This window comes from Pleurodeles waltl, chromosome 4_2 (genome assembly GCF_031143425.1).
Source record: "Pleurodeles waltl isolate 20211129_DDA chromosome 4_2, aPleWal1.hap1.20221129, whole genome shotgun sequence".
NCBI lineage: Eukaryota > Metazoa > Chordata > Amphibia > Caudata > Salamandridae > Pleurodeles > Pleurodeles waltl.
Window position 1 is genome coordinate 179,703,695 of NC_090443.1, and position 21,343 is coordinate 179,725,037.

General features: G+C 48.3%; 1 protein-coding gene across 1 annotated transcript in view; it reads left to right on the forward strand.

Moving 5' to 3' along the window:
* The first annotated feature begins 1,659 nt into the window (after positions 1 to 1,659).
* Positions 1,660 to 21,343, forward strand: part of LOC138292446 (endogenous retrovirus group PABLB member 1 Env polyprotein-like) — a 223,846-nt gene continuing 204,162 nt past the window's right edge. Inside the window, exon 1 of the mRNA XM_069231045.1 lies at positions 1,660 to 1,751. The gene's annotated coding sequence lies outside the window, so the exon portion shown is untranslated. The remainder of the gene's footprint in view (positions 1,752 to 21,343) is intronic.

A 21,343-nucleotide genomic window follows, 5' to 3' on the forward strand; every position in this document is an offset into this window, starting at 1 on the left:
GATCCGACTTCCCTTTCCACTCCTATTGCCTTTCTTATGCAATGTGCTTCCCTTGCTCTGACAGAGAATTACTTTCAATTTGAGGATCCATTTTTCCACCAGACCAGGGGGACATCGATGGGCAGCACGTTTGCACCAAGTCTGGCCTGCTTGTATGTGTATGACTTTGAAAAGAAATATATTTTCCCATCAACTAATCCTTTTCAGCATGACATCAAATTATGGCGGCGCTATATAGCCGATATCTTGGTCATGTGGCAAGGACCTCTAACAACAGCAGATTAATTTACAATTTAGATCAATACCCTTGACCCTTACCCGAGATTCACTGCTACTGTCTCTTCCACTCACTTACCTTTCCTGTATCTGATGATTACCATTGACAATGGCAAGCTGTCAACTAGCACATACCATAAACCAACAGATCGTAATAGCCTTCTGTTATATGAAATTCATTACCCTAAGGCTTGAAGAGACAACTTACCTGTGGGGCAGTTCCTACGGCTCAGACGGAATTGTAGTTCCCCATGAGAATTTGATCGACAGGCTAGTACTCTTCAAGTAAAACTCTACGAACGACATTACCCGACCAAGATTGTAAATCTGGCCCATAAGAGAGCTAAAAATAATCAAAGAGAAAGCTTACTGGCAACTAAGGAAAAGGCTCCACAGACACGAATAACTTGTGTCTCTACATTCACTCCATTGTCCAATAACATCAAAAAATGGATTAATAAACAATGGTCGATATTGGGGAGTGGGGGAATTGAAGTCCCAAAACCATTATTTGCCTTTAAACGTACTGTTAATATTAAAGACATTGTGGTTCACACTCGCCCACGTGTCTCTCAGGATACTTTAACTCAAAAAAACATTTTGGGACCTCCCTCCAGTTGAAGGACACCATCCCTGTGGCCATTGCAATGTCTGTACATTAACTAGACGAATAACGTCACTTGACCTAGACCCTATTGGTAGGTGACGTTTAAAAAAAAGAAAAAAAAACATACCAATTGTAATTCTAAGAACTGCATCTATATGATTACTTGCCCCTGTGAACTGCATTATATTGGGATGACTACACGACCAGTCAAGATGCGCATCAATGAACACAGGAGTAATATTAGATGTTGACGGGTGACCACTAAACTCTGTGCGCATTTCATAGATACTTCACATACTCCGGATGACCTTTGGTGCGTGATCTTGGAAGCCCCAAAAGTTCAACCTAATGACCCGGACTTTCTCTTTAGAACCAACAGCGATGGGTCTTCAAATTAGGGACCTCTATACGGGGATGAATGACGAAATACCATGGACCACGCTCTCATCTTAGCTGATACTCTTCAGGACCCCCCCAGTAATTTCTATGTGTTCAACCACTGTTAACTTGTAACTTGGAAAGGTCTTTTGGAAATCTCCGTTGTTATCACAATGAAATTGAGTTAGAGTGAAACTAATTAATTCCACTATGAGTTTAATTTATTTTATTTTATTTCCTCTTGTGGATTACCATATATTGAAAATCCACCATTGCACGAGTTATGGTACTGCAGTAATAAGAAGGGATACCGGCCCTTTAGTTGAGACCGAGTCCGTTTTCTATTACAATTGCCGCTGGAACGTGCGCGAGCTGGAATCTACTTCCGGGTCCTCGCCACGCTCATTACCGCTCCGACGAGTGACCGTCTACTTCGAAACGGGAATGCTGTCACAAGGGGAGGTTAACAGCCTACGAACTCGGCAGAATTGTAAGTTCTTTTGATTCTCTTCTGCCCCCATTGGACCGGAGGTTTAGCTTTCCATCTGCCGACCCTGGTTCATACGATTTAGCGCATACATTTGACGGTTCGTTTTTTTCCCTTCAAACCGATTTGTCATTCTGTGTGCCCCTGATGTTGACACATTTGGCACACTTGATTTTTACTACTGTCTGATACAAACACACTTTAAATGTTTGATTAGTGGCACATATCTCCGTCCATAAGCTGAAGCGAAATACAACTCTGTATTTTAACAGTTCTCTCGCTCCTAAACCACACAATAGTGTTTTTGTCAGGTCTTTGACATACATGAGTTGAGTATTTGGCGCCAAACATACTATGTAATGACAGAACTGCTACTGTTTGGGAATCTTAGCTCTCAATGTATGTTTTGTTTTTATGCGACAACACAGTAATTGTGCCTGTTTATCATTGTTACTGTGGTATTTCATTGATAATACTATTTCTTTCATGATCACTACATGCAAAGAGTGTCAGTTCCAGTTCCTGACATGTTATTCCTAAGGAGCTCTATCCTGAAACTGGGGATGGAAAGCCCAATTAATTTATACTATTATGTGACTATGCACTAATCACAAAATTCACAAGTGCACTCTGTTCAGTTTTATTTTGGGCACTATTTATATATGTGTTTTTCCTATTCTTTTCCTAGGGCGACCTTTTTTGACATAGCAAGTAGACTAAAAGTAAGTGACTGCCTTTTGTCTTTCAACCCCCTTATTAGGGTTTGCACTAATTTACGGTTGTAGAAGTTGTACATTTTTGTTTTGGTCCTGATGAAGCGTCAATGGAACGGCTGGACCACTAGACGAGAAACATGTAGACCCACGACTAGAGGTACTATAATAGGTCTGGTCCTCTCGTGTTTTTGTTGAGTCAGTGAGCATTATTACTCACCTATTTACTCCCACTCTGATTTTAATTTTGGTCTCCATCCTACTAATACTGATTAAATTCATGATATATTCCCTACATGGATAACCAATTTTACTCTTTCTTTCTCTCCATATTGCTCAGGTACCTGGAATAGGGTATTCTACCTATATGACCTGATTCCATTAGCTACTTTCAGAGCAACACGGTCAAGAGCCCCCTCCGGGGAGCCCGTCAGGCACTGCAGTGCCAGCCTGATGAGGAGCTTTCCCGATGATGAAGCCAGTCATCCATTGTGATGCATGAGGGTTCTCGCTCCTGTAGGATTAGGTCCCCCTCTCTCTTCTTTGGAACAGTGTACCCTTTCACTTATTAAACATAGATTGGGACATACCAGAAGATAGGGACACTGAATGTTAGAAGGAACCTGTGGCCAGGAGTCCAATAATGCCATGACTTGTACAATGGGTGGTATGGAGGTTGGATTACTGTGAGCTAGCATCAGATCTGGCTCCAACTCATGGCATAAATCCACTATTGTTTGCCTATTCAGACGATACAACTGAATGATGTGGCATTCTTACATGGACTGAAGGTCTGACAGTGGGCGGTAGACAGGAAGTTGTCACATCCTCCCTCTCCCAGGGTACCTATGCGTGACAAGACATGATTTTTAACATTAGTCAGGGTGTCCACAGCAGCATACATGATGGATGCCAACAATATCAAGTGACAAAGAATTTGTGACTGGATAGACATGATACACAGTGCACATCCGAGCTGGCAACTACACAAGGGTCACATGTAACCCCCTTTCGTTGTCCACAAATGTGACCACAACATGGATTTGGGTGATACTCAACTATATGATACACAAATGCTCCTCAAAATGTGACTGCATTTTCCGACCACTAAAAACTATCGTCAGCGATGGTGGTGAGTGCACTTCTTTTATATGCCATCTGTGCCCTGCAATACACACTACACTGGTGGTTGTGTAATAGGACCTACATAGCTAGACAGCATGAAGATTTTTGTGATGATCCTACACATATATTCTATGTGTGACACAGTTTACACAGCCATAGACAGTATTTTCACCCGCCAAAATGGCGGATGCCTGACATACTCCACTGGACATTAGGAACCACCCACGACCGTCAGCAGAAGTTGTCCGTGTGGTAGGTGATTCCAACCGTAGTGTACACAACCATATGCTAACATTGTTGCCTGAGGCAGTTGTGGCCCAATGGCTGTGTCTATCAGTGGTGATTACCACCTACATGGGAGATGCAACTGCCATGTTGTGCAAATGCACTCACCTGACTCCTGGCACTGCTGGCAGCAACATCTCCACTACCTGAGCTGCTATGTGCCATCTCTGAGAGCAAACATGCTACATCCTGCAGGTAACAGTGCCACTGTTTTCTCTCCAAAGTTGCTGGAGAGGCTTGTAAATGAGGTCCTTCCCCTGTATGGACAACTCTATGGCTCACCAGAGGAGCAGGTCAGTACCTCATTTGCAGAATTGACTCTGTTCAATACAACCCTTTCCCTCCTCACAGGCTACAATGTGCCTCTGTGTGCCAGTTGGACTTCTTGTGTGCCTGTTGTTGCAGTCTGTCTGGAATCAGTGGGATGTACGCAGTGCAGGTATTGGTGACCAGTATATGTTGTGTTCATTAGCATTGTGCCGTGTGATTTTTTTTTGGCGGGGGGGGGAGGGGTCCTAGATCCTCTTAGTGTTGGATGCACATTACTAGGCATGAGACTTTACTTTCATCCAGTGACATTTCTTTCTTTATGATGGTTGTAATTATTAGACAACATGTGTATGCATGACAGCGTGAACTTTGTATGCATCTTGTCTGAAGTATTTGAGGATCTTGTAAATAATGTAGATAGTGCCACAGAACGTTCAACCCAAATCTGGCTTTGCAATACTGTGTCTGGAAGGCATATCATGACTCACTCTGCCCTTCGGGATGCCACACAAAACTCAAGCCACATTGATGGTGTGCACATGATGTACTGTCATGCATGGAAGTGATGGATATGTGAGTGTCATGTAGGTTCTGTATGCTCAGCCTGAAGAGACCTGGGCCTGTCAAATGTATCTCCCAGTATGGAACATATTCCAGGCTTGGGAGGGTCACTGTGGCTATGCAACTGTAGTACTGTGCCCACTTCATGTACACCAATAGATCCTGTCATGTGGCAAATATGATGCTCTAGTGCCAAAACTTGCCTTGAATGCCTCAGTCCATTGACTATATTAAGAATGCGTACAGAGGTACATCCCTGAACTAGTCCATGTGTGCCTATGACTCATGACAGGTCCCTTAATCCCACAGTTCTGTTGTCACATTCACAGAAGTCATAATTGTCCTGTACAGTCGTATTGCACAAATGACACAACTACAGTGCAGACAGTGTGTAGATTCCTGGGAGGCCATGACATGTGACTCAGTAGCTTAGTCAAATAGCAGAAATTGTACAATGCATACCTTTGTTGGATGCCATCTCTGTATTTTAGACTACGTCCAAAGGAGTGTTCCAATGCCCATGTACATACTAGAGAACACCGCCCCTAAAATGTTATGAGTCTGCATTTGGTAGGCCACATGTCCACACATAGACGGGGAACACACTCTCTGTACCCACCACGCCAGCCACTACATTGTCACTCAACTGTAAGGGCAAAGTCTGAACTATGGAAGTTGCCTGTAGGAACTGTATGCAGTGATTCAATCTCGCAGACTGAGGCTCTCATTACAACCCTGGTGGTAAATTCCGCCTACTGCCTTGCTGATGGCCGCCAACATACCGTGACCACGGCGGTATTCCGCGTCAGGTATTATGACCCACACTGAGAAATCCGCCACAATACTGACACCCATACAAGTCCGCCAGACCAAAGGTCAGTGATAATTGGCGGTACCAAAACCCGCACCGTTACGCCAACAAGACTACGCCCACAGTATCAGGACCCACGAATCACCGCAGCAGTCTTTCAACCACTGTAAACCATTGGCGGTACACACCGCCGCACTCAAAATACACACACACACTTACAAAACCACATCACATTGGACAATTCAAACTACACACACCTGACACATATGCACACACCACACCCACACCACTATAAAACCCACACCCACATTACCCACAACCCTTTCAACAACAAAAAAAAAGATTGCCAACAGAGAGACACACAAGCCAGGAGCACCCACTCAATCTGAGCCACAGAATCACCCATACACCATCCACGCACCTCACAGCACACACCACAACACATCATATCATATCACCCCACACATCCTCACACATATAACTCACACCACATCCATAGCACCCCAAAGACACCCCAGGTTTTCAGAGGAGGAGCTAAGGGTCATGGTGGAGGAAATCATCCGGGTAGAGCCACAGCTTATCGGATCACAGGTGCAGCAGACGTCCATTACAAGGAAGATGGAGCTATGGCGGAGGATCATGGACAGGGTCAACGCCGTGGGGACAGCATCCAAGAACAAGGGATGACATCAGGAAGAGGTGGAACGACCTACAGGGGAAGGTACGTTACGTGGTTGCAAGACACCAGGTAGCCGTACAGAGGACTGGCGGTTGACCCTCACAACTAACAACAAGGGAGGAGCAAGTCTTTGCAATAATGCATCCTGAGGGCCTCGCAGGAGTAGCAGCAGGACTGGACTCTGGTACGTCAAAACTTTACTACTATATCCCCCACCCTACCTGCATGCCATCACACACTCCTACCCCTATCCTTACCCCTATCACTTCACAACCTCACCTATTCTCCACTATCACAACCCACCCATCCAAAAAACAAGTACTGCATGTAACTCCAATCCATGGACCCCCATCACAGACCTGCATGGACACCCATCACCACAGCATTCCCATTAGAGAGAATCACCTAGCCCACAAAATCACCACGCACACAAGCCTAAGCTGCCAGGGCTATCCCAACCATACAGAGAAACAAACTCATGCACAAGATGGCACATGCAGATACAATAACACTGCATTTTCATCCCCACAGGACCCCCACTCAACGTCACCGGAGAGGAGTTGCCACCAACATCCAGTCCCCCCTCAAGAGGATGCCCAAAGGGATGACAGTAGCTCTGCATGCCTGGATCATGATGACCAATCTGGCCCATCAGGGACCTGTGGACAGTTGGTTATCCTGCCACAGTCCCAACCCACCACAGAGCCTCCACCCTCAGGAAACACCAGCACAGCACCCACCCAGCGGGCCCATGCCACTGTCCCCAGGACACGTCAATCAGCAGTGTGCCCACCACTACAGGGACCGCGGGCAACCCCAGAACATCATGGCCCTGGGGTCAGTGGCAGTGGGCACACGGTTCAGGGGACAGAGGCACAGGACAACAGGGAAACACCCTTGGAACAAAATCAGCTATGGAGTCTGTCAATTGTTTGACAAATGTATTAGTTTCATAAACTGTAAACATTACAATTCAAATGCACAGTAATATTCACATAGGTATGACCTATAGTGGGCAGCAGTAAACACACCAGGAGCCAGAGTGGGGCACAGAGATCTCAAAATAGAGATGCCAAAGGGTACAATAAGTGACCACAGACATACAGAAATCAGGCTGCCATGTACAATGGCCAACAGAAAACTGAAATGTAAAGTGAAGTTACAGTGTCTTACCGGTGTGTCACTGGAAGTACTGCTGTATTATATTACTTCACATCTTCTTCCTCTGCCTCCTCTTCCTCACTGTCCACAGGCTCCACCACTGCCACAAGGCCATTTCCAGGCTCATCCTCCTGCGGAAAGGGCACCTGGTGTCTCAAGGCAAGTACAACATGCAACGATGATCTTGCACACCTTCTTGGGTGAATAGTACAGGGATCCACCTGTCAGATGGAGGCACCTGAACCTGGCCTTCAAGATGCCAAAGGTTCTTTCAATTATCCTCCTTGTTCACCCATGTGCCTCATTGTAAAGTTCCTCTGCCCTTGTCCTGGGATTCCTCACTGGGGTCAGTAGCCATGAGAGGTTGGGGTAACCAGAGTCACCTGCAAATATTGAGGGATAACCTGTAAGACGCATACTAACCCTTAGGGACAACCCCATACCCAGACACCAACTTATACTGGGTGGGGATTTTGGGCTCATGTATTAGCCACACCAGGTGCCTCTGGAGTTGGCCCATCACATATGGTATGCTAATATTCTTCAAGATAAAGGCGTCATGCACAGAGCCAGGAAACTTGGCATTCACATGGGAGATGTACTTGTCCGCCAAACGCACCATCTGAACATTCATAGAGTGATAACTTTTTCTATTCCTGAACACTTGTTTATTTCTCCGGGGGGGGGGGGGACAAATGCTACATGTGTACCATCAATGGCACCAATGATGTTGGGGATATGTCCCAGGGCATAAAAGTCAGCTTTCACTGTGGCCAAATCCACCACCTGGGGGAATACGATGTAGCTGCGCATGCGTTTCAGCAGAGCTGACAACACTCTGGTCAACACGTTGGAGAACATTGGCTAAGACATCCCTGATGCCATGGCCACTGTTGTTTGGAAGGAACCATTTGCCACTAGAGGGGGGGATACCTGTGGGCTTGCGGATAGCTGACATCAGGTCTGGCTCCAATTGGGCACACAGTTCTTGGATTGTGGCCCTATCAAGTCTGTAGGTTAGGATAATGTGTCTGTCCTCCATAGTCGAAAGGTCCACCAGGGGTCTGTACACCGGAGGATGACGCCATCTCATATTCATCCTCAGCGGCAGAAGCCTATGGAGGAAAACAGTGAGCAGAGGGTCATATTCACACATTAATTGAAATGATGAATAAATCTTTTCCTTTACAGAACCTGTATGTGAATCTGAGAGTCAGTTACTGTTCCAATGTCAGCTGTGACACAGTTAGGTGACATGGCTTGTGCCCCCCTGAAATGGCGGTTGCCTGACCTGGGAGGAGGGACAAGTGGAAATGAGGTAATTTGGTTATCATTGGGCCCTATACGTTCCAGGAGCCAATGGTGATATACACCGGTGGTGACAGTACGCACCACTGCGGACGTCACCGCAATTTTCTATCTGTGCACTCACTTGCTACCTGACCTTCAACAGGAGAGGACCTACACTGCAAGTGCTGCTGTGACCTGTGTCTGGCAGCGACAACGGCTCATGTGTCTGGGGAAAGGGCCCCTGCCTTCACTGCAGAGGAGTTGGAGAAACTGGTAGATGGGGTCCTACCCCAGTACACATTACTCTACGGTCCTCCAGACAAACAGGTGAGTACACTGTGAGCATGATGCGTGAGCCATGAATGTATGGATTGCTGTGTGGGTAAGCCACATGTGGGGGGAGCTGAGGCGTCCTGGCCAGGGTGCATGTATGGTGGTCAATGTATGTGCATCAGGGGATGGGAGGGGTCTGGGGGGCCATGAGTGTGGCGGTCTGGATGGTTAGCTAATTCCCTTTTCTGCTGTCTTTTCCATGCAGGTCAGCGCCCATCAGAAAAAGGGTATTTGGCGTGCCATCGCCAAGGAAGTGTGGACCCTGGGGGTGTTTGACAGGCGAAGCACCCATCGCTGCAAATGGTGGGAGGACCTGCACCGCTGGGCAAGGAAGACGGCAGAGGCCCAGCTGGGGCTTGCCTCCCAACGAGGAAGGTGTGCCTGTTGTACCCTGACCCCCCTGTTGTTCTGCATCCTGGCGGTGGCCTATCCGGAGCTGGATGGGCGCTTGAAGGCATCACAGCAGCCCCAAAGGAGTGAGTACAGATTCAGATTCATGACTGTGTGCGCGTTAAGGTTTACCTGGGTGGGGGATATGGGGTGTGGGTGCCCCTAGGCCAGGGCGAACATGGCAGGATAGGTCTCTTTTTGGGCAGGCTCTGAAGCACTCCACCCCCAATAGTGTTAGTGAGCATCTACTACTGGGCAGGGTCCTGTGGGTTTCAGGTGTGCAGCTAATGGCGTTAGGTAATGTATCCCATGGGCTGGTGACTATCTTAGTAACTGGTAGTGCATGGCCTAGTGCATAGGGCTGCTCCCTGTGAATGGCTACGCCAACGGTAGTGTATCCTCTGTCTCTCTCCCCCCTTTTTGTTTTGTCACCCTGTCCTTGTGTGCATTAGCATCATCTGTCGGAGGAGCAGAGGCACCGGCGACTGAGGGAGCTACATCCCACACGGGCCTGGAGGCCGAATCCACCGACGGTGAGGGCACCAGTGGGACGGGGGCGAGGGGAGCACCATGACGGGGACAGGAGGGGACACCACAGACATCGACTCCTCCTCTGATGGAAGCTCCCTGGAGGTGGTGGACACCTCTGTGCCCAACCCAACAACAGGTACAGCCGCCACCACCCCTACCAGCACCGCCCTCCCAGCAGCCCCTCAGGGTGTTTGCCGTGCCCACTCACCCAGGAAGGTGGGCATCTCCTTTGCCCCAGGCACCTCAGGCCCTGCCCCAGTCAGCCCTGCTGCCCTCAGTGAGGAGGCTATTGAACTCCTGAGATCCCTCACTATTGGGCAGTCAACCATACTGAATGACATCCAGGGTGTCGAGAGGCATTTGCAACAAACAAATGCATACCTGGAGGGCATTCACTCTGGCGTGGCGGCCCAACAGACAGCATTTCAGGCTCTGGCCTCAGCACTGATGGTAGCCATTGTCCCTGTCTCTAGCCTCCCTCCTCCAACTTCCTCTACCCAGTCCCAATCCCCTCAACCTATCCCAAGCACACCTTCAGGCCAGCATTCACCCATATCACCACATAAAAGTGGCTCAGGCAAACACAAGAACCACACTTTATCTCACAGGCACTCACACAAGCACCATCCCCAGGCAGACACACCAACATCCACTGCCTCCACTGTGTCCCCCTCCTCGTCATCATCCACCTCCCTCCCAGTAGCGTCTCCACTCACACCTGCATGCATTACATCCTCATCCACTACCTCCATCACCAGCACGCCAATCACAACACGACCCTCACTGGCAGTCACCACCCCCACATCCATGCACACGTCCCGTGTCTGTGACCCCTCCTCCCAAAGTACACAAATGCAATGACCCGCCCACCCAACAACCATCCACCTCACACCAGCATCCAGCCCATGCACCGGCACCCATACTCGGCAGACAGACACCTCCTACAACCACTCACTTTCTCCACTCCCAAACCCTCTCTCTCTTCCTACCCTGGTGTTCCTAAGAAGCTTTTCCTGGCCAACTTTGACCTCTTCCCTACCCCTCCTCCATCCTTCCCCTCGGGCCAGGGTGGCCAGAACCCAGCCCAGCACCTCAGCCAACAAATTTTTGTCCGCTGTGGTTCCTGCAGCTATCAAAGGCTCAAAGGGGACACCCGTCAGCCCAGCCAGTGTGCCACCAACCCTTGCCAAGGCCAAAACCATTCCGCCACCAGGCAAGGTGAAGAGGGGGACAGGATCCAGCAAGGGGAAGGAGCCAAAACCACCCAGCAAGGCCACCATAAAGACTCCAGCTGCCAGACACAAGGTCACACCACCATCTGCCAAGGTGAGGAAGGGACAGAAAACACCAGCCAAGGCACTTCAGGCGTCCGAGGCTGCAGGTGAAGGCCTGGTGGGTACCAGCACAACCGCCAGCACCGCCATCTGCACCACAGCCAGCACCGCAAGCACCCCCGCCGCTAGCACCGCCACCTGCACAGCCGCAAGCACCACTACTGTCAGCAGCAGCAGCCCCAGTGGGCGGCTGTCCGAGGCTGCAGGAGAAGGGCTAGGGCCTCCTTCCACCATTGGCAGCACCGCCACCTGCACCACGGCCAGCACCGCCACCTGCACCACTGCTAGCACCGCCGCAGGCCCCACCGCAAGCACAGCCACCAGCACCACTGACAGTAGCACCACTACCAGCAGCAGCCACAGTGGGCAGCTGTCCGAGGCTGCAGGAGAAGGACTGGAGCCTCCCTCCACCACTGGCAGCACCTCCACCAGCCCTGGCACTACCATCAGTTTGCAGCCATAGCCATCGCCGGATGGAGTCTAGCCCTGCCTCCATGGACTATCATGAAACCTGGTCCCTGCAAATCTCGTGCCTCAGACACCCAGGTGAGGGACTGTGAACTGCCACACCCCAAGTGTTGCATCACTGGGCACAAAAGCCCCCTCCAGACCCAGTGGAGATCTGCATCCACTCACCTAATCCTTGGCAGGATGAAGCACACTGTGCACAAAGCCCCCTCCAGAACCAGTGGAAGAACGCATCCACTCGAGTCTGTGGGTTGCACTCCCCAGGACATCGCTGTGGGCAACCCACCCACTTGAGAGACTGTGGCCTTGCAGTCCCCAGGACATCGCTGTGGGCAACCCACCCACTTGAGAGACTATGGCCTTGCACTCCCCAGGACATCAATGTGGGCATGGAGCCCCCTCCAGGAGCAGTGGTGTTTTACCATCTTCTGGCTGAGGTGCACCCCCCTTCACCCTCCCCCTGAGGTGCCTGTGTGTTTTCGACCTGATGTCCCTGCAGTGTTCTCTCCGTATTGAGGCAGGAGTTAAGTGTGGGCTTGGCCTATGAGTTTTGGCCCAGTGGCCCACGAACATTTTGTGTGGAAAATGGACTGCCTTATGTACATATTGTATATTTTTGTAAATTCTGTTTTTAAAATTCTTACGTATATCTGACTATTTCTAATGTATCACTGTTTTGACTCTATTCCTTTTGTCCTTGCGTTCTTCCATGGGGTTACGGGGTGTAAATGTAATGCTGATGCATGTGTTTGTATGTATGGTGTTGAGGGTGAGGGTGGGGGTGTGGTGTGTTGCATGTGTGTGTCACTCTCTTTTTCCTCCCCCCGTCCCCTGTGTACTAGGTGCAGTACTCACCGTGGTTGCCGCCGCCACCGTTGGTACTCCTGGTAGATGAGGAGGACCTGCAGCTCGGGCTCCATGGCATCCTGGTTCTTCGTTGAGTATCGCAAAGTGAGTGGTTTCCTTCTAAGTACTGTTTCCACCGTGCTTTTGATGGCGTAGGTACCACCACGGAAAAGCTGGCGGATGGGCGGGTTGTGATGGGTTGGGCGGTACACTGACTTCCACCTGTCTGTTGGCGGTTACCGCTGCGGTGTTTGTTGCTACCACCGTGGCGGTCAGAGTGTTAAAGTGGCTGTATGTTTTGGCGGTTTCCACCGTGGTCGTGATCCAATTTTTTTTTACCGCCAGCCTGTTGGCAGTATTACCGCTGCTTTAAGACTGACTGCCAGGGTTGTAATGAGGGCCTGAATGTGTTGGTCCAGTCAGGCCTAAGGAGTTTACCCTTCGGAAGCAACATACGTGTGTGATGTTTCATTGTGGCTCACATCACAGTACAAGTTGCTAGAACATGAGTAGGCTTGCTTAGTCATTCTAGGCCATGTGCAGCTGGTGGGTTAGTCTGCAGATGGGTACAAAAATGTGTAGTCCTGTCCCTGTACTTATTGCCATGTGTGCTTTACACTTGTGGTGTGTTGACAAATTGAAATTTTTTTGCTTGGTGTTTCAGGCATGTGTGTGAAAAACACTTTTGCTAAAACTTGCGTTTGTAACCGTTTGATTTGCCTCTCGCATCCATACAGGTAAAGGCCCATCAGACAAAGGAGATATCGATAGGCATCACCCGGAAGGTGTCCCCTGTTGCAAAAGGTGGGAGGACCTGAGATGCTGGTCCAGGAAAATCGCAGAGGTCCAGCTGGGGCTGTCCTTACAACGTGGGAGGGCGACACATCAGGCTATGACCCCCCCCCAATGACCTTAATGGGCATTTGAGGGGAACACAGCAGCCACGAGGGGGTGAGTGCAGGGCATATTCCTGTCTTTCACATAGCCAAGTTAATGTGTTAGGTTCTGACATCCCACCCTGAGGATTAGGCATGAGCCATGTGTAACACAGTAAATGAGTAACCGTTTGTGTAGACAGGTAATGTGGTGCATACTGATGTGCATTCTACAAACAATTTGCTCTCCAGGGATAACACATGGCTGTGTACATTGATCTATCAAGTAATGTTGTGAGACTATTACTCATCAGCGCTACAGGTCAAAGAAAAAAGAAGTGATGGATCACTGTCCTTATTCATGGTCTATGAGTAAATTAGCACCTGCCCCCCAGAGGCCACTTGTCTTCAGTGTGTAATGAGTGTTTGTGTCTCACTACTGTCTGTAATGTGAAGATGGCCATCATACATATGACAGAGCATACATTGTTCTATGGGTCAGCTACAAATCCAAATGTTCCCTTGGTAAGTGGGAAATTTCCATTGACATGATTGATGTGCCAATACTGTTGCCAACATTCCTTGTGCCTACATGTTAGCATGTATCCCTTACTCTTTTGACAAAATGTGTGAACTGCTGTTTCGTGCATAGTCTTCCTGTTTCATGGGATAATTTATGTATTTCCTCACATATATGTGGATGCCAACCTGTGTTTGGAATAGGACATTTGCAGTGGGGATACATTTCATGTGGTGCTACGGACAGGAGTGTGTCACCATTTATTATTGGCTCACACACACCATCACCCACCATAACATGTATTTTGGCATGTACAACTGCAGTAGCAAAGAGGGACATGATGGGTAGGACTAGAGTTTGTACCCATAATTTGCATTCCCAGGTCATTTATGTGGCATCATGTGGAAAAGTGCACTGCACATATGTAATGGCAAAGATGTATTACCTAACTGTAGCATGCATCATGGAGTGACATGCAGTTATGTTGGAATCATATGTGTTGGGGTACAACCATTCATCCAAAAACAACTGAGTTTGCAGGACTAAAATGGAGACAGATAAGTAGCTTCTCATTAGAAAAACTTGCTGAGGGGGTTCTACAAGTACTTGCAAATCTCTGGGCCTCTCCAACATGCATTAGAACTAATGCTGTCTACTGATGTAATCAGAGTATCTCATTGCGGGGAGAGGGGTAGACATCAGTGGTGATTTCTCTAGGGTTTGTTGATGTGTTTCTAGTGTGACATGAGTATTTCCATGTCACCTTCTCCAGGCTACTCTACTGTTGTCAGCAACATGGCAGGTTTTAGGAGCATCATTTCTTATTGTTGTGTTATTGTGTATGTGACAAGTAGATGTCTGCAGCATTTGTGGAAATGAAGTTAGCAGTGGCCTACTATTGTATGACAACAGGTAACTGAGGCATGCTCCATGAGGTAAAGCATTGATGGTGATGTGGCTCCTACTTGATCAATAGTTACTGTGATTGCACAACTTCAGCCATGCAATTGTAGTTTTCTGAGATCCTGATTTTCCTGTGGGCATGCATGCATATGGTATGGTACATGTAGGAGTCACTTTGAGGTATTTTGTTGCTGGGGCCTAATTTACATGATGTTAATGTTTGCTAATCACAGCTGTTGTTCATGTGTGATCAGGAACTTGTGGTGACCCTCTTTCTCTTTGTATTTGCAGCATCAGCCCAGGCAAGCAAAGGAGACATAGCAAAACCAAGTGGGGAAGCATCTGGCGTTGGTACTCCAGTCATTAGACCACCCACACAGAGGGACCCAGTGGCCCGGAGAGTGAGGGGAGTGCCACAGAGGAAACTGGAGCTACATCCTCATCATCAGCTTCTACCTCCTGTGGCCACGCCCTAGTGGTGGCCCATCCATCGGGCCCTAATCCTGTACCATCTTTGTCTACCACTCACAGTTCTATTGCCACCCTCCCTGTTGCTCCCCACCCAGTTGGCCATGCCCGCTGACCCAGGAGAGTCGGGCATCTCCTTTGCGGCAGGAACCTATGCCCCAGCCCCTGTTGCCTCTGCTGCCCTGCGTGAGGAGGCTATTGACCTCCCAAGGAGCATCTCTGTGGAGCAGACAGCCATTGCGAATGCCATCCAGGGGTTGACCAGCCAACTTCAGGAGACCAATGCTTTCATGGAAGGCATTCATAGTGCTATTTCTGATCTACGGAGATTTTTTTCAGGCTGTGGCCTCCTTACTGATGGCAGCCAGTCACTCCCCATATTCCTCCCCTCTCCACATCTCTCTTAGCAATCCAAACTTCCCATTCCCCTACCTATCCTGTGCTAACAGACACATCTGCATGCACCCACACAAAAGTAGCACACATCAACACAAACAAGACAAGACACCAGCAAGCAGGCACTCACGTACACCCACAAATACATCAGTCACCACTTCACCAGACATCTCCACCACCCCCACTGACCCACACACTACATCTAGCATACCCACAGGCACCCCCACAACAGCCAGTGACACATGCACCACACACACCAAACATGCAGACATCCGCACAACACAGGCATACACATCTACCAAACCCACCATATTGGGAGACACCAGCACAACAGACACAGAAACATCCACTACATCCAGCATATCCACAGACACAACCCCAAAAGACATACACACACCCATCACTCCATCACCCAGTACCTCCACCTCCGAGCCCCCAAGGCATGCAAACATCCACACACACAAAAGACACCACTGTAACAGAAGTACACTTCACACATGCACACGCCCAAGACATCAACACCCACACACCGGACAACCACTTACTCAACCTCCAAATCCCCAACCCCTTCTGATGATCGTCCCCATATTCTGAAGAAGTTTCTTTTTCAACCTTGCCCATTCCTTCCACATCCAAGTCCTCCCTATCACCTCTGCCGCCCGCAAGCATATAATACCCCTCCCCAAGACAAAGCCCACCCCTCCAAAGAACCAGTCCACCCCTCCCAAACCCACCCATCCCAAATCTGAACGAAACCCCACCCCACCCAAGGAAGAAACCGTCCACCCCTCCCAAACCCACCCATTTCAAATCTGACTTCACCCCACCCAAGGATTATCCTAGATGTGCCTGCCTTCCTACTTGATACCCCTTCAAGTAGAGGTTCCCTGCAGTGATTGGAGTCAAGTGTGGGCACAACCATGTGCATGGACATTAATTGGACTGGGCAATGGCATTTGTTCTGAAGATTTTCCAGTTAATAAACATAAGTAGTTATTATTTGGGTGTACATTTGCCTTGCAATTCCTCTCCTACCTGTATGTTGTTCCTGGATTACTTGTGTTATATGCCTACAGTGGTATGTGCTTCACCCTGATCCATTTGCTGTTGTTTGCAAAATCTGACTTTGTGGGCAGTGCTGGTGTCACCCAGGACAAAGGTAGATGTTGACTGTATGGATCCGTGTTTGTTAATGCAATTGTGGTGTTGTTGTATTGTGTTCTGTTTGGTATATTAAGTATTTCATCTTGTGTTGTCCAATCTCAGCAAGTATGGTGTTAGAGTTGTCACCCTGATATGGATTGTACATTTGTCTCATGTGTGGAAGCTAGAGTTTTGTATGTCCAGACTTGGAGGGCGTTCAAATGTGCTGGCTTCCTTTGCATTTGACCGTGCATGTGTCCATTTTGCTGTGTGTACCCTACAGCTACTTCATCTCGATGTATAGCCTATGCTGTTGCAATTGTATGTGCTTTCTTGACTTGCACTTCTACATTCTGCAGTTAGGCATGTCACTTGGCTCTACTTTTGTTTGTCCCAGAGATACCTGAAGGGCCAGTTTGTGTGCAAATGTTGTTTTAGGGGCATGTGCAAAGTGTAATGTGTCCAAGTGCAGCATCCTTCCCTGAGTGCTCCTGATGCCCCTATCCCTATTGTGCAGGTACTGTATGCATAGGGAGGATTGTATATTTGTGCCTCAAACTATTGTGCACCCCATTGTCCTTCCATTGTGTTACAATGTGGGTGATGTGTGGGTCCATTGCAGGGCTGTTTCATGGGAGGGGATGTTTGTGTTCTATGACACATCCATACATATGTGTGCTGAATCTGACAACAGTCCATGGCATGTGTGCAATGTGAGGGGATCAGTTGTGTTGGTAGATACAAATTTGCAGTGTTGTTGTTGTGTGACACAATGTTCTGTACACTTCACTGTCCCTGTGATGAGCAGACGTGTGTATTTGTGTAGCACTGCAGTGCAGTGTGAGTGACCCACCCAAAGGGGGTGTTTAATAGCCTTGAATGTGTCATTTGTTGTGAACAACTCCAACTGTGGACACAATAACACGTGTACCTGGTGCCCAAAGCATGAGGCCTGCATCATGTGGATGGCACGACGATCTGTGGTTGAGCTTAATGACACAGGTAGGTGTGTGTACTTGCGGCCAGTTGCATCCACAGCGGCACAGATTTTGTGCACCTTCGATGAGCAGCAGTGGCAGGACATGTATGATGGGCTCTATGGAGGCACATGATGTATAGCGGTGCCTGAAGGGGAGTTGCTCCTTTTATACTTTCAGTTTCTGCCTGCTGGAACATGGAGGTTGGACCGCCACAGTCACATTGGTGGTGTGCAACATCATAATGAGTCTGGCAGAAACACAGGCTCCGCAGACCTGTTTGTTGTGCTTCGTCACCACAGTATTCTGTGCTGCTTGACGGTGCTGGCAGCACTTACGACGGTCTTTGCTATATACATCCACCAGCATCATGATACAGTGGTCTGACCGCCTAGCGGATGGCGGTAGGACCACCGCCATGGCAGTACACAGACCACCTAACTTGTAATCAGTCCCTTAGTCTTGATATATAATCAGCAATGGTTGGTTTGTTTTGGCTAGCTCTCAGTAACACATCCAAACCCCTAAACTGACCAGCCTAATAGATATTCCTGGCAACCTCAAACATGACACTCTCCCAAGGAATCCATGGACACAGATCAAACCTTTTCATTTGGTCACTCTTGCATACCCAAGATAAACACAAGAAAGATAAGAAAATGCATTTTACAACATTTATTAAATTTATCACATTCTTGCAAAGAAAGCATGAGTGCAATTATTAGAAAGATGAGATGTGCTACTGTAATCGGCATTATTACTATGGTAAACAATATGAACAATTCAACCCTGTTAAATTGTTACTAAAACTGGCTCACTACTATTTCTATCTAATACTATACCAAAGAGAGCATAGTGGAATTACCCTCTGCCAGATCAGTTGAGATAGTCTAACCCCCATACCTTGGTCGTAGGTAACAGGAAGGCAGTCTAAGTGTATGGGTTTTCTTCCTTTTCAGGATGGAGGTCATAATCAGCAGGGCTGCATCTCCGTCACAGTTCACAGCGGTTCCAAGATAATCTGCTGTGAAGTGCTCCTCTCAACAAGTATAGAATGGATGCTGTTTATATAGTAAAACACTCTCCCTATCACACTGTGACAGAGGTGCAGAACAGCAACTTTGGTTCATCTAACACAAACGGGTTGTGTCCCAAACAGCAAACAAAGGGAAAACAAGGGCTTCACATCCCTGGACTGAATGTGCAGACTACAGGGTGACAATACCTAGCAAGGATACATGTGTGTGAAGCACATTCTTGTGTAAGTAAGAAACTATGTGAAAAGTCACAATTAGATAGAGATGTCAAACTAAAAATGTAAATCTTAAATGAAGATTTAATGTGGGCCATACAACAGTTTCTGTGGGTGTTCTGGGAGAGACAGGAAGAAAACACAGATACCTCAGTGCCTGACAGATAGGAAAATTAAATTGCTGAAATTGGTGCTGTGTTAATTGGCGCTGTCAAGAAGGAGAGGTTATGGACAGTCTTGGGTGGAGTTCACATGGTCTGGGACACAAAGGAAAAGTTGGAAAGGTCATGAAAGGTGGAAAAGGATGCTGGACATTGTGCATTTCATTATCTCTGTGATTGAAAACGGTTGTTTATGTGTGACAATAGCGTGCAAGTTGGCATGCAATGCAGTATATGGTCAAGTGACGTGAGGTTATGTGCCATTAGCAGGAGAAATGGGTTCTAGGATTCCGGAAGGTTGGACTACAGTGGAGCAAGGGGGGGCGGGTGCAAACTATGGTATGGGTGGTGTTGCACAGGAAGATAGGGGCGCTGCCCGAAATTTGCCAGGACAAGGATTAAGCTTCTTTTAGTGATTAAGATATGATTTTTTGGAGGGTTTTCTTAGTGTAAGAGCTGTTGGGAACAATGGGCCAGGGAGGAGTACATAATGGAGTGTGCTGGGGGCCGGGTGGTGATATATTTGCGCAAGACAGATTAGCAAGCTGGGGAAAACACAGGGTTTAAAGGAGCACTCAATATCAGGTTTATGCCCTGTATATTGGAGGAAGCCTTTATTGGACGTAGGTACTTCACAAGGAGGGTGTTTTTAAGCACAGACATGATCTCGAGTGACGGAATTCCAACTGCTAGTGATCTTCAGGAAGGCATGGCAGAAGGTGGGCTTACCGGGGGAGGAGTTTGGGACACACTCATTCAGAATTGGGGTTGTGACAGTGGCAAGTAGGAGATGTTAGTCAGGTGACAGTATTAAGTGGTTGGGCAGATGGTTTTCATAGTTTTATAGAAAATATGTTTGAGAAGGGACAAGGGATTGCTGTTTGGGAGGAGTAAGGGGCATATTTATACTCCGTTTGCGCCGAATTTGCGTTGTTTTTTTCGACGCAAATTCGACGCAAAACTAACTCCATATTTATACTTTGGCGTTAGACGCGTCTAGCGCCAAAGTTCATGGAGTTAGCGTCATTTTTTTGCGTGAACACCTTCCTTGCGTTAATGAGATGCAAGGTAGGCGTTCCCGTCTTAAAAAATGACTGCGATGCATATGCGTCGTATTTATACTCCCGGGCAAAAATGACGCCCGGGAGTGGGCGGGACTAAAAAACCCGCATTTGCGCCGGATTTTAGCGCCTGGGTCTGGCCTGAATGATCCCAGAGGTGCCCTCCCAAGCCCCCAGGGACACCCCCTGCCACCCTTGCCCACCCCAGGAGGACACCCAAGGATGGAGGGACCCATCCCAGGGAAGAAAAGGTAAGTTGTGGTAAGTATATATTTTTTTTTTTTGTGGCATAGGGGGGCCTGATTTGTGCCCCCCTACATGCCACTATGCCCAGAAGTCCCCTGGGCATGGCCATTGGGCAAGGGGGCATGACTCCTGTCTTTGCTAAGACAGGAGTCATGTTAATGGCGTCTGGGCGCCAAAAAAAAAATGGCGCAAATCGGGTTAAGACGATTTTTTTGCCTCAGCCTGACTTGCCCCATTTTTGCGCGCCCAAACGCCATTTTTCCCTACGCCGGCGCTGCCTGGTGTACGTGGTTTTTTTTCACACACACCAGGCAGCGCCGGTCGGCTAACGCCATTCAATAAATACGGCGCCCGCATGGCGCTTCAGAATGGCGTTAGCCGGTGCTACTTTTTTTGGCGCAAAACTGCGTTAGCGCAGTTTTGCGTCAAAAAGTATAAATATGGCCCTAAGTGTTTTTGATTATTTTCTGGCTTCAGTTCCTGGTCCAGCTGGTGAATTTATTTAGGTATGCAGACTAATTCATGAAGTGGGAAAAGAGACATGCAGTAATGAGAAGGCACCAGAGGCAACTGGGGTTTGAAGAGACAAATGTCTGGGTAAGATGGTGTGGGAAAGAAGACATAAAATGGTGTGAGTTGCTGTCTACACTATATCATCGGAACAAAGGGTTGGGGGGATGCGGCCCGAGTGAGTGGTGCTGGCTGAGATTAATTCAAGCATATCCATTCATTACTGGTTTGTGCACTTCTTGTGTCACCCTAAGTGGGACGGGTAGACCCTGATGTGTTTCCTATG